The 12,665-nt window shown below is 41.3% G+C and overlaps 1 long non-coding RNA gene across 1 annotated transcript; it reads left to right on the top strand.

Moving 5' to 3' along the window:
• The first annotated feature begins 1,059 nt into the window (after window positions 1–1,059).
• LOC126514757 (uncharacterized) lies at window positions 1,060–11,804 on the top strand. The gene is made up of 5 exons (XR_007595668.1): window positions 1,060–1,133; window positions 3,008–3,146; window positions 7,601–7,648; window positions 8,072–8,181; window positions 11,361–11,804. It is a non-coding gene; the product is annotated as an uncharacterized lncRNA (long non-coding RNA).
• The last annotated feature ends 861 nt before the right edge of the window (window positions 11,805–12,665 follow it).

Raw genomic sequence — 12,665 nt, forward strand, 5'->3', positions numbered from 1 at the left:
GTTGAAGCATGGTTGAGTTGCCAGGAGCTATACTCTTAGGGAAAACTGGCCTTTCCTTTCCTAGTAGGAGCAAGACTGGGTATCTGTTGACAGAGGTTTCTGTCCCACCCGGTCCTGCAGCAGTTCAGTCCCAAAGAAACACACAGAGGCCTACATTGATTATAAACCCATTGGCCTATTAGCTCAGGATTCTTATTAACTCTTACATCTTAAATTAACCCATAATTCTTATCCATGTTAGGCATGTGGCTTGATACCTTTTATTGGTGAGACATTCTCATCTTGCTTCCTCTGCATCTGGGTGATGACTACAGACTGAGCCTTTTCTCTTCCCAAAATTCTCCTATAATAGTGGCCCCACCTATACTTCCTGTCTGGCTACTGGACAATTAGCATTTTATTAAACCAATGCAAGTGACAAATCTTTACAGGGTCAAGATCATTGTACCACAGTAGGTGTCCAACTCCCATGACCATACTGAAGGATCTTATTTTACTGTAATTGCCTCTTCAAAGGTACTAGCACTTAAAGATACTAAGGGTTAGGACTTTAACAGATGACCATTTAGTGGGCACAACTCAGCCCCTAGCAGCTTCTCTAGGTGGTAACTTTTTACCTCTTTAATGGAAAGAAAAGTTATCTTCTGTGGGTGAGAACGGGGGAATTGAGAAGAGTACAAGTATTTTGAATTGAGACTAGGTTGACAAGGTATTGCTTCAGTATGGATGTCCCGTTGACACTGGTGATTAGGAATTTATAGTGTTACCTCCTCTGTTGGAGGAGAGAGGGCAAGGGAAAAGCTAATGCTCTGACCAGTGCTCCGAAAGACAGAGGAACATAAACATAAAGGATAAGGAGACAAATGAAGATTTAGATGCTGTCTGGTTTGAGGAAAACTGGGGGGGGGGGAGAGAGAGAGGAGCCAGAGACTCCACTAAGGCTGGAGAGTGACTCAACAATAATTGACAATGATAATTGATGAGAGGAGAGAACTTTTCCCAGGGAAGGGAGGTTTGACTTTAGCCTGTGGGTAATGACCAACTAAGGTCTGATTTCCAGGGTGGATGACTTGAAGGTGTGATGTCAAACCGTGAAGCCAGGACCCAAGTGGAGAGAAGACATTGATCCAAATGTGAGTGGAAACAGTCATATGGTCTGGGAAGACTTTGGAAGGATGGGTAATATACAGAGAAGTGATTAAAAGCAGAGACATTCTCTGGCTCATTGGGTTTGGGGGAATGCTTAGGAGGTGGCCAAGAGGGAGAGGACCAGATCCAGACAAGAACAAACAAGTCATTGTGGAGATAATGGAGCATGCAGGATAAATGTTCTAGAGTGCTTGCACTGGGGCATCACGTTACACAAAGTGAGATGAGAGTGGGAGCATACCATTAGAATACACGGTGAGCCTGAGGCGAAACCAAAGATGCAGAAACCGCACTTTCTCACCCCCATTCTAATGGCTTGTCTACCTTTATTTTGAGTAAAAACTATACCTGGATTTATACCAGCCTGGGAATAGTGATGGAATTTTGCTTTGGAAGAGGTCCCAGGCTGATTAGGCTATAACTGACTTCACCATCACAATAAATGGCATCTTAGAAATATTTGTAGGGTTGACTTAGAGCACATAGGAAAAGAGAAGTCTGGTGAGACATGGGTTCAGAGATTACCCATACCCAAATCATAATCTACCCTTTTACTGAAATCGCTCCATAGTCATATGGGAGGGACTTCCTCTTAGTAGGGTGGCCTAATGTTAATGGATATCTCCAAGTCACACCACCACTGGCATAATATCAGTGCCTAGTCTAGTTTGCTTCAGTATGATGAGACATTTCAGCTGTCAACACTTTCCCCTTCCCTCCAAAGGAATTTATAGCTGAAAACAAGTTTTACTTCTGACCATCTTCAGGTCTCATGATGGTTTGAATGAAAAATGTCCCCTATAGGCTTCTATTCCGCAATTGGTAGCACTGTCTGGAAAGATTTAAGAGGGATGGCCTTCTTGGAGGAAACTCATCATTGAGGGTGGGATTTGAGAGTGTATATAGCTCCGCCCCACTTCCAATTCACTCTGTCTGTTTCATGTTTGTGGCTGAGATGTGATCTCTCATCTTTCTGCTCCCGCCTCTGTGCCTGCTGCAGGCCACCATGTCTCCACTATGATGCACTCTTGTCTCTTTGGAGTCATCAACCAGAACAAATTTCTTCCGTATGTTGCTTTTGATTATTTTTATCACAGCAATGGAAAAATAATTATCACACACCTTTTTTTCAGCTGTTTGCAAACCCAGCATATCTCAATGGCAAGATGCCCCAAGTTTGTGGAGTCATAGGTGACAGTCTCCTTACCAGGAGTGCTGGTCTGAAGTGGAACCTGGGACTTTCTATTTCTCACGAGTTCCCAAGTGATCTTGAGGCTGCTGGTCCACAATGCACATTCTGAGACCCACTGCTATGAGTAGGCTTTTCTCCACCAGACTTTATTTTTAAATTTCATCCTTCCCATAACTGTATCAAATATTACAACTAGTTAAGAGATTCTCTGAGAAAGCAAACTATTTCTTGGCTTTTATTTTTGCTCCCACTGCCCTGGTGCCGGTGACCTGGTATATTTGACCATCCAGATAATTTTCTTCCAGTTTGAAGATACTGCACACTTGAGTTGAACTTGGACGTTGAATAGGACTGCAGTAAAACAGAAGTCATTCAAGGGCATTCAAGGGTACCAGGGAAATCCTTTGTTGAGTGACTGGAGAAACAAGAGATCCACAGAGTGAATGGTTCTCGATGGCTCTGGAGCAGAGATAGGGGTGATGGAAAAAAAATGCTCTGAAAAGGTGTGTGTAGAAAAAAGAGTTAAGTATTAGAGAATTTCAGATTCTAAAAGGAGGTAACTTTTTAATGTTTATAATACAAGTAACTTTTACATTTTTAATTTTTATTTATGTGTATTATATGTGTGCCTGCTTCTCTATATGGTCTCCACATGGATGAATAAAGTGCTTTTGGAGGCCAGAGTTTCTACAGCTGGAGTTACAGGCAGTTGTGAGCTGCCTGATATGGGTGCTGGAAATCCAACCTGGGCCCTCTGCAAGAGCACTGAGTAGTCTCAGCCAAGGAATAACCTCTTTAGACCCCCGTAAGTACCTTTTGGAAATGACAGGTTGTTATTCATATGTGTACATGGTGTGGTGAATGACTTTTTATATACTGAGAAAATAGTCTATTACTGAGCTAAGTCTCCAGCCCTCAAACACAAGAAAAACCAAAATAAAAAGCTTCCATATGAACACCATTTCCCTTTCTTGTTGTTAGACATTGACCAAATGAAAGGTAAACACAGGAGTCAGATAAGTGCCTGTGACCTTATCACTAGCAAACTTTCCACTGCCACGTTTCCAGGTGGGGAGTTGGTACACCTCAGAGTCAAGCTTACCCGTTGAGCCTTGGGCCACTCTGTGAACCTGAGACTCCTCTCCCCATACTCCTGTTAAGTTAACTTCTTTCCAGCAGTAAGGGACTGGGATGCACTGGATGAGAAGTCGGGGGACAGCAGACCTAGTGACAAGTAAATGCTGTCCCCATGCTGTTCAGCTTGAAATCAGAAGAGGGAGGAAGGAAGGCACTAGAAAATAGCCTTAGCCCTTTCTTCCAAATTAACCAAGAACACAGAAAGAAAAGTAGCATAAAGATTGAAGAAGTGGTCAGAGGGTTTTCATCCTTCTTTGAATAGTTGGGTTGGCAAAATGCTCTTTCTGATAACTGATGCATGTTGGTGCATGCCCTATTCATAGTTTATTAATATATTTTTACATCTATGCTGTGAAAACTAATCCCCCCACTGCCACATTCCCTGCTACACGGCAACTGGCACACCTTCTGGTTTGTGCTCCTTGCTCTGGAGTTCTGTGTACATAATTGCTTTTTTTTCTCTGTGTACATAATTGCTTTTATTTTGTCAAGCAAAGCATATTTGTCAGTATTTAACCAGCACCAAGGCATAAAACCAAAGCTGTGCAGAACTGTTCCTGGTGCCACCAGTTGTGTGGCCATTGGTGGGGACTCTGCAAAGATAACACCTGGACAATAAAGATTACTACACCTAAAACAATTTACCAGACCTCATAAATATTTTATTAACTAATAAATTAATAAATTTGAAAGTTATATAATTGCAGACATTAACATGCAGAGTTTTAGTAACCTGTTTGCTGATACTATGGATTGTGTTCTGCAAGGCTTATATGGTTAATGCAATACATCTATTTATTGGATATTCAGACTCAGTTTTATTTTTCATATTATATCCATAAGAAAATGATTTGATAACAGAGATAAAAATAAGGCTCTTTTAGAAATAATATAGTCTTTACAGACTAATAATGAACAACTAGCTGACAGGATTAATACCATCATAAATCAAAAGTTACCTGAAAAAAAATAGTACTATTGAAAAGGATAACAATTTGACAGACAGAATTCAATCCATGTCAAAGGGTAAGGAGAAGTTATCTGAATAAATTCATACTATTGAATTTGATGATCAGAATCTGTTAAAAAAGTTATGATGGGTTAGCAGATAGAGTATCTCTCCAGGAAGGCAATCTGAACAATCCAAATAATGTCCGAAGATGAGATGTTATCTTAAAGGAAAAGCTTCAGACCTTGGAATCACACGTGCAGAATGAGAACCAGAGGCTAGGTGCCTCACTGAAATCACTAGAATACAGGCCAAGAGATTCAAGCTTTTCAAAAGACAGTAGTAAAAAGATTTGAAACGATTGAGGAAATTATTGGAGCTGATGAACAGGGAAAGAAGGTACAAGGATAGGATTCAACATCGCTAGTACCTGTCAGAGATGACATACCCAGGGTTTTAGCTTCCTACTCTGTAATCTACTCTGACAAAGCATCAGGTTCTAAAGGCTCAAAAGGATGCAAAGAAGGTAGATGGATACCTATAAAAATGATGATCTAAAAGAAATTAAGCAATCAGTAGTAACTTATGGCTTACACTCTGTATTTGTTAGAGAGATGATAAAGACATGGGCTTCTAGCATTAAGGATACCCCACATGACTGGCTTCAGTTAGTTTTAGCAGTCCTGGATGACAGGCTTCAACTGGTATGGAAATGTTATTTCAGAGAAAAGGCAAAAATTTAGAACAACCGGGAAAAGCAAAAGGTTGTGAGACTTCTCAAGATCAAATTCTTGTTGAGCACACTTATGCTAACCAACAGGCTCAAGCTATTTACAATGAACAAATTTTGTCAGCCTTAAATGCTTGGGACAGGATTCAAGAACTAAGAAAACAAATTGAATCATATACCAGGGTTAACCGGGGCCAGAGAGAACCATTTAATGACTTTTTACAAAGATTAACTAAGGCTGCACAAATAGGAGTAACAGACCCAGATGCTAACGAGTACTTATTGAATCTCTGACTTTGGAAAATGCCAACTCAGAATGTAAAAATATACTTGGGCCTTTAGAGGTTAGATCAGCACCAAGGGATGAATGGATCATGCATAAAATGAACATTGAGACATTTGACTATAATACTGAATCTTGGGTAGGAGAAACAATTTCCAAAGGTATGGGGAGACATCAAAATGCCAAATGTTTTAATTGTGGTAGAATAGGGCATCTGAGAAGGGATTGTAGACAAGGAATTCCTAGAAATAATGTCTCCTCTTGGAGTGGCAAAAATAAAAGTTATCAACCTTCTGGATTATGTACAAAGTGTGGCAAAGGCTGACATTAGACCAATGAATACAGATCAATAAAAGACAGACAAGGCAACCTGATATCATTGGGAAACTCCTTGGGGGACCTCTTGCAGGCCCCAAGTCAAAATTGGTCCAGTCATCATTTCCAGTCACTGTGGAGGGCATGTCTCACCAGGAAAATTAAAAAATCCAGAGCCTTCTGTAAAAAAAAAAAACCCATACTGTCCTGGATGATGGGATAAACATTGATGGTGAATCAAAAATTCCAATAGGTAATAGGAAACATATATTTCACAGACTTCTATAAATGATCAAAGGCCAAAGCTAAGAGAGCGTATAAATGGCATTGTAATTGTGGGTTTGATACACATAGGTGTGGATGTGAGTATCATTACTCCAGAATTCTAGCATCCAAATTGGCCTCTTTAAGAAGCACATGTTCAATTACTAGGAATTGGAACCCTATCTCGAGTGAAACAAGCACAGGATGGTTGAATGCATAGGGCTAGAAGGACAGAGACTGTATGTAGCTAATATTGCAGTGAATTTATGGGGTCCTGACCTACTGTAGCAAAGGAATACCCAGATTAACATTCCTGTAGTCCCATAAACTCATATTTCTGGGAAGGATATTATAATGTACTATACACAAAGGTCATCAGCCATTCAGGCTGTACAAGAACATAAAGCAACTAGCAAACCTTTAGAGGTACCAATGATTCTACCCTTAAAATGGTTAACTGAGAAACCAACATGGGTTAAATAGTGGTTTTTAAAAGAAGACAAACTGCAGGCTTTAGAACAGCTGTTACAGGAGCAACTAGATGCTCACCATATTGAAGAATCAACCAGCCCTTGGAATTCTCCTGTGTTTGTTGTAAAAAAGAAATCTGGTAAATGGAGAATTGTGACAGATCTAAGAGCCATAAATAAGGTAGTTCAACCTATGGGCCCTCTACAATCTGGAATTCCTTTGCCTTCTCTACTACCAAATGATGGCCTCCTATAGTTATTGATTTAAAAGATTTTTTCACTATACCTCTACAAAAAAAAAAAAAGACAGAAAAATTTGCCATCACAGTGCCACTTATAATAATTCTTAGCCTACTAAGAGGTATCAGAGGACTGTCCTTCCACAGAGAATGCTCAATAGCTTCACCCTATGCCAATATTTTGTAAGTCAGCCATTAGAAATAATAGGTAAGAAAATTTCCTAAATCTATAACTTACCATTACATGGATTGCATTATGCTAATACAAATATAGATACTTTAGAAAGAATATGTGAAGAAGTAAAGAAAGTCTTGCCAAAATATTTGATGGCTGTCTTAGCTTTGACTGCTATAACATAATACCAGAATCTGGGGAGTTTAAAGTAAACAGGGATCTTTTTCCCGTGGTTCTGAAGGCTGAGAATCCAAAGTCATGGCACCAGCACTGTTGGGCTCCGTGAAAGCCTTTTGTTTGTTTGTTTACAAATTGCTCCTGAAAAAAATACAGAGAGGAGATTCTGTCAATTACCTAGGTTATAAAAATAGGTTTCTTTTATTAGAAATTAGAACACAAAAGCCATGAATTAGGAGAGATCGATTGCAGACTCTTAATGACTTTCAAAGACTGTTAGGAGACATTTCCAGTCTACAACCAGCTGTTGAGATAATACCTGCTCTAATAGTTCATTGAAACAAAACCTTAGATGGTGACAAAGACTTACATAGTCCCAGAGAATTAACAGCTGGAGCAGAAAAAGAATTGATTGTCATTGAAGAAAAATTACAGGAGGCATATGTGTATAGGGTGAATCCAATCTTAATTGCATTCTAGTCATATTGCCTTCCTATCATGCATCCGGCCTCTCTTCCAGCTGCAGGATTCAGTTGCTGTTTCCCATTTGAGCAGAAGACTGTGATCTGTGAGTCTGCCCCTACCTAAATAAATAATCCTCTATTATACTCAATTCTGAGCTAGTGTGGGGTTTCTTTTTAGTGTCCATCTTCACTGCTTTGTTTGTCTGCTTAAATTATGTTGACCTTTAATCTTTTTCAATATTTGATGGCTGTCTTAGCTTTGACTGCTTTAACATAATACCAGAATCTGGGGAGTTTAAAGTAAGCAGGGATCTTTTTCCCGTGGTTCTGAAGGCTGAGAATTCAAAGTCATGGCACCAGCACTGTTGGGCTCTGTGAAAGCCTTTTGTTTGTTTGTTTAAGCTGATTGCTGTCTTCTCATCGTGTCCTCATCTGTGGCAACTGAGGTGAACTCACTAGGATTTTTAATATACACATTGCCTGCCTCATCATGACTGTCTTTTTTTTTTTTCTACTACAACATGAAGACTCAGGGCTTGTGAGACATCTCAGTGAGGAGAAGGGCTTGCCAAGCTTGAAGATTCAAGCTCAGTCCCTGGAGCTTGCATGGTGGAAGGAGAGAACCAACTTCCAGAAGGTATCTTCTAACCTCTGCATGTACACTATGACATACACATTCCTCCTCCCCTGAGACAATAATAAACAAATAAACAAACAAATAAATAAAATTTTACCAAAGGAAACAAAATGAAGACCCAGCTGGGTGCAGTGGTGCACACCTGCCTTCTCAGCTATCCAGGAAGCTGAGTTAGCAGGATCATTTGTGACAGAGGCTGAAGGTCAACCCAGACAATATAACAAGATTACCATGAAGGGATGGATGTCTCCTGTGACTGGATTGGTGGTCCTTTGCCCATTCTCTTTCACACACATCTGTGCCTCCTCTTCACATGACTCCCCTTCTGCTTCTCCAACAGGTTCTGCAATTCCCAGTGCACTGACACATCTTTGTTTTAAATATAACCTCAGTGGGACCCCATCGTGAATCATATCCGTGTAATAAATAGCTCAACCAACACAGAGGAAGCTCCTTATATAACCTGCTCAGTGGATCCACCCAGTGTGGGGATTGAATTGTGAGGTGTGAGGTTAGTAAAGAAAGTGTGAACTCAGTGCGGAGGTGAGGTGTGAACAAGAGGAAGCTATGGACCTATGCACATGTCCATATGTGTGGACGTGCTCTCCACGTCTGCACCCGATAAGCTGGAGGCTCGGCAGTGTTGTGTGGTCTCTGCACTGAAGCCCATCTAGTATGTCACTGCCAGAGGAGTTCTTACAAACATTCCTTTGATCAAGTCATTCAGAGTTTTAAAAAGCCATCAATTTCTATGAACACAAAGCATGAACACTTTCAATTTCAAACACCCACGACCCCTTCCCCTCCACTCTGCACATTTTAGGGCTGTACTCAGTTTTTAGCTAGACTTCATTGGGCTGAGTTGGTTAGAACATTAATCACTTTGTTATTATCCACAGATATCCAGGGGCCCTCTGGAAAAACTTGCTCTGAAAAGTTCTCAGGCTGGAGACTCAGCTGAGGGATGGAGCAAAGAGAGAAGGAAAAGTTTGTGTTCCAGGCTAAGCCATGTTAAACATTTGTTTATCTTTCTTTGAACACTTTCCTTACAGTTACTTGTTACTTCTCACCGTCTGTGATCACATGGCCTCTGAAGCTGAAAATAAAACCCAAGGGCTTTGGGGTGAATTGTAACTTAAAATTTTAAAAATATCTTTTTTTTTTTCTACAATAATTTTTCAGGAAAACTTGGCTCTCCTATTCTCCTACGTTCCCAAAGTAAGCCAGTGAGAGGACACAGAAACCTGCCAGGGTAAAGGCACATTGAAAGTAATTGATGTTCCAACCAACTCAGTTTTCTGAAGTGGTTTCTTGTTTGCAAGTATAATTTGGAAAATGTCTGACACGAGAGAAGTTCTAAAATTATCCCTAATGTAGACTAAACACTATCAAATTTATCAGAGAGAGATTTGACCTCCTAATGTAGGCACAACCTCAAATAAACTCACCATGAATCTTTGAGTGCTACACGCAGCTCACTTTAGAAAACTCCAGGTCCATTATAATGAATTATTCATTGAAAACCCATCTCCCTACTTAACTCTGAACAGACATAAATGAAAACCTAGTCCATTCCCAAAGGCCACGGAGCCACATTCTGGTGGTTAATATCCTGTTACCATTGGACAATGGATTATCTACAACTCAAATATACTTCTGTAAAATTTACATTAGTCATGAAAATCATGGGAGATGATTGCCTTCTGGGTGGATGGACTCTGGGCCAATGTTACACTTGTTTGTTGGAGGAAGCTGTTTGCTGGTTCCCGGCTACTCATCCCCAAAATAAACATACAGAAACTATATTACTCAAATCACCGCTTGGCCCATTAGCTCTAGCTTCTTATTGGCTAACTCACAGAGATTCACCTGCCTCTGCCTACTAAATGCTGGGATTGAAGGTGTGGACCTCCATCACCTGGATGGAAATAAATTTTTAAAACAGTTGAGACTGGGGCATGATTATAAACTAGTATAATCCCAGGACCTGGGAGGTGGGGCTGCTATCCAGTCAAGATCATCCTCAGCTCTAGAGTAGTTTTGAAGCCAGCCTGAACTGCATGAATCCTGCTTTAAAAACTCAGAGAGTGCACGACATGAAGACAGCTGAGATTCCTGATTCAATATGACAAACACTGGGGACCCATAGGTTACCCCTTTCTCAGTACACTTTTGTTCTTTTAATGGGAGGGTTTTCTCAAGTGTCAGATGATAATAGGACCAGAATTACAGGGCTCAGAGATTAGATTATTTGAAGTCTGATTCACACACAGTGCTGAGACAGAGGCGCTCTGTGTTTGGTCATATTATCCTATGGTTGAGTCCCAAGGCTCTGTCCCAAGGTGCACTTGGCACTGTCTCCATCCTTCCTCTTTTCGCTCCGGCGTGAAATATTTGGAACTACTCCACAGCTACAAAACGCATACATGAGAAACTTCCCCTTCTTACATGTGTGTGCTTGCTTTCCCTGACACTCTGGGCTCCCTTTCCCTAAAGAACCCCCTCTGCCCCTGGATGCCTGACTGCTGTGTGGACATGGACGACCCTCACACTGGCTTTGGTCTTCCATCTCCTGCTTGGGGCAGATTGTCTGCCCTAGGATCTTCCATCTCCTGCTCGAAGTGGCTTGTCTGCCCTAGACTTTGTCTTTGAACCTCTAATGGAGTTGTTCTTCATGGGCTGGGGACATGATTCAGCGGTGAAGAGCACCTGCTCATGCAAAGGACCCAGTCCAGGGGATCCAATGCCTTCCTGACCTCCATGTATACCAGATACGCATGCACACTACATATGTGAAGGCAAGACATACTAATGCACATAAAATAAAAATCTAAAATTAAAATTGTCCTTGAATTTAAACAACCTCATATACACATAAGCCATTTTCTTTTCTTCTTTTAAATTGTACTTTATGTGCCTTGGTGTTTTGCCTGCATGTATGTCTGTATGAGGGTGTTGCTTCCCCTGGAACTTACAGACAGTGTGAGCTACCATGTGGATGTTGGGAATTGAACCTAGATTCTCTGAAGAGCAGACAGTGAGTGCTCTTAACCCATGAGCCATCTCTCTAGCCCCCCCCCCCCCTTTCTAATAGAAGTACTGAGACAAGGGACTAAACTGAGTTTACCATGTGACTCCTTGAAAGTCACACTAATTCTCTCCCGTGTTTTTGTCCTCAGTGTCACCTGGGATTGACAGCTCAGCCTGAACTCTACCTTCTGAACGCCGTGGATGCTAACTCATTTGTGTCTAGATGATGAACAGCCCGAGAGACTTTAAGAATGCTTTTCCTCAGCCCTTTTGTGCCAAGTGTCTGTTAGCCAATCTCAGTTAGTTCAGAGGTGAACTTGTTGAGATGTTTTGAACAAAGGCAGAGATTTCCTCGTGAGATCCAGGGTAAAGGCTAAGAGCTGTGCATGGGTCCTAGCCCCGCTAACCTCCAGCAGTCAGACAGTAGGGAGTGGTAAACAGTGGCAGTGGGCAGCCGTGCTCCCCACCGTGCTCCCCCACAGGCTCGTGCCTGCACTTCTGGGAATTAAAAATGTATGAACATGTATTTATGTAAACCCAAACATGCCAGTTTGGGTAAGATTTTAAGGTTATAAAAACTGATAGATTTTTTTTAAAAAAAAAAATGTTCAGTTAAATTAGGTATTTGTTTTTATCTGGCTCCTAAGTGAGGAAGGGAATGAATCTTTTTCCACTGGACTTTCTACATTAACGATCTTTTAAAGTGCTGTTTCACTGCGCTGGTGGTTTCAGTTCAATGTCATAAATCAGGATGTCTCTTTGGTAGCTGCTAATACCTGCGTATCACTTAAAGTGTGCGTGTGTGTGCATGAGTGTATGTGTGTGCGTGTGTGTGTGCACTCACACGTGTATGTCCAAGTGTGTGCTTGTGTGTGTGTGCACTCATGTGCCTGTATGTCTTTAATGCTTGTGCAGACCACAGGCTGATATCAGGTGTTTCTTTAGTCTCTCTACTCCACTTTGTGAGCCACGGACTTCCTGAACATGGAGCTCACTGCTTGGCTACACTGCCTGGCCAGTGAGTTTGGGGATCCCCCTGCCTCTGTGCCCCAACACTGGGGTTACAGATTCGCTACACTTGGAATTTACGCAGTGCTGGGGACCCAAGCTCAGGTCTTTTGGGACAGCAGGTGCTTCCCTAACTGAAATGTCTCCCCAGTCCCGGGCACATCAGTTTTAATGAGAGCCTTTCTTGTTTGTTTTCACACTGATTGTATCTGTTTTCTAGAGTTTGCCAGTCCGTGGTGTCCCCTCCCACTGAGCATTGACACTCCACATGCCATAGTAAATCCTGTTTCTAAGGGTCACTCTTATCGATACCGTTGGGTTTCCTGGGGAACCCTAAGCATTTTTTTTTCATTTTTTATTTTTTTTGTAATATAATTTTTTATTGAAAAAAAATTTTCCACCTCCTCCCCGCCTCCCATTTCCCTCCCCATCTCCCTTTTCCCTTC

Source organism: Alexandromys fortis, unplaced genomic scaffold, assembly GCF_014885135.2.
Source record: "Alexandromys fortis isolate MF-2015 unplaced genomic scaffold, M_Fortis_MF-2015_v1.1 scaffold_125, whole genome shotgun sequence".
In the NCBI taxonomy this organism is placed as follows: Eukaryota; Metazoa; Chordata; class Mammalia; order Rodentia; family Cricetidae; genus Alexandromys; species Alexandromys fortis.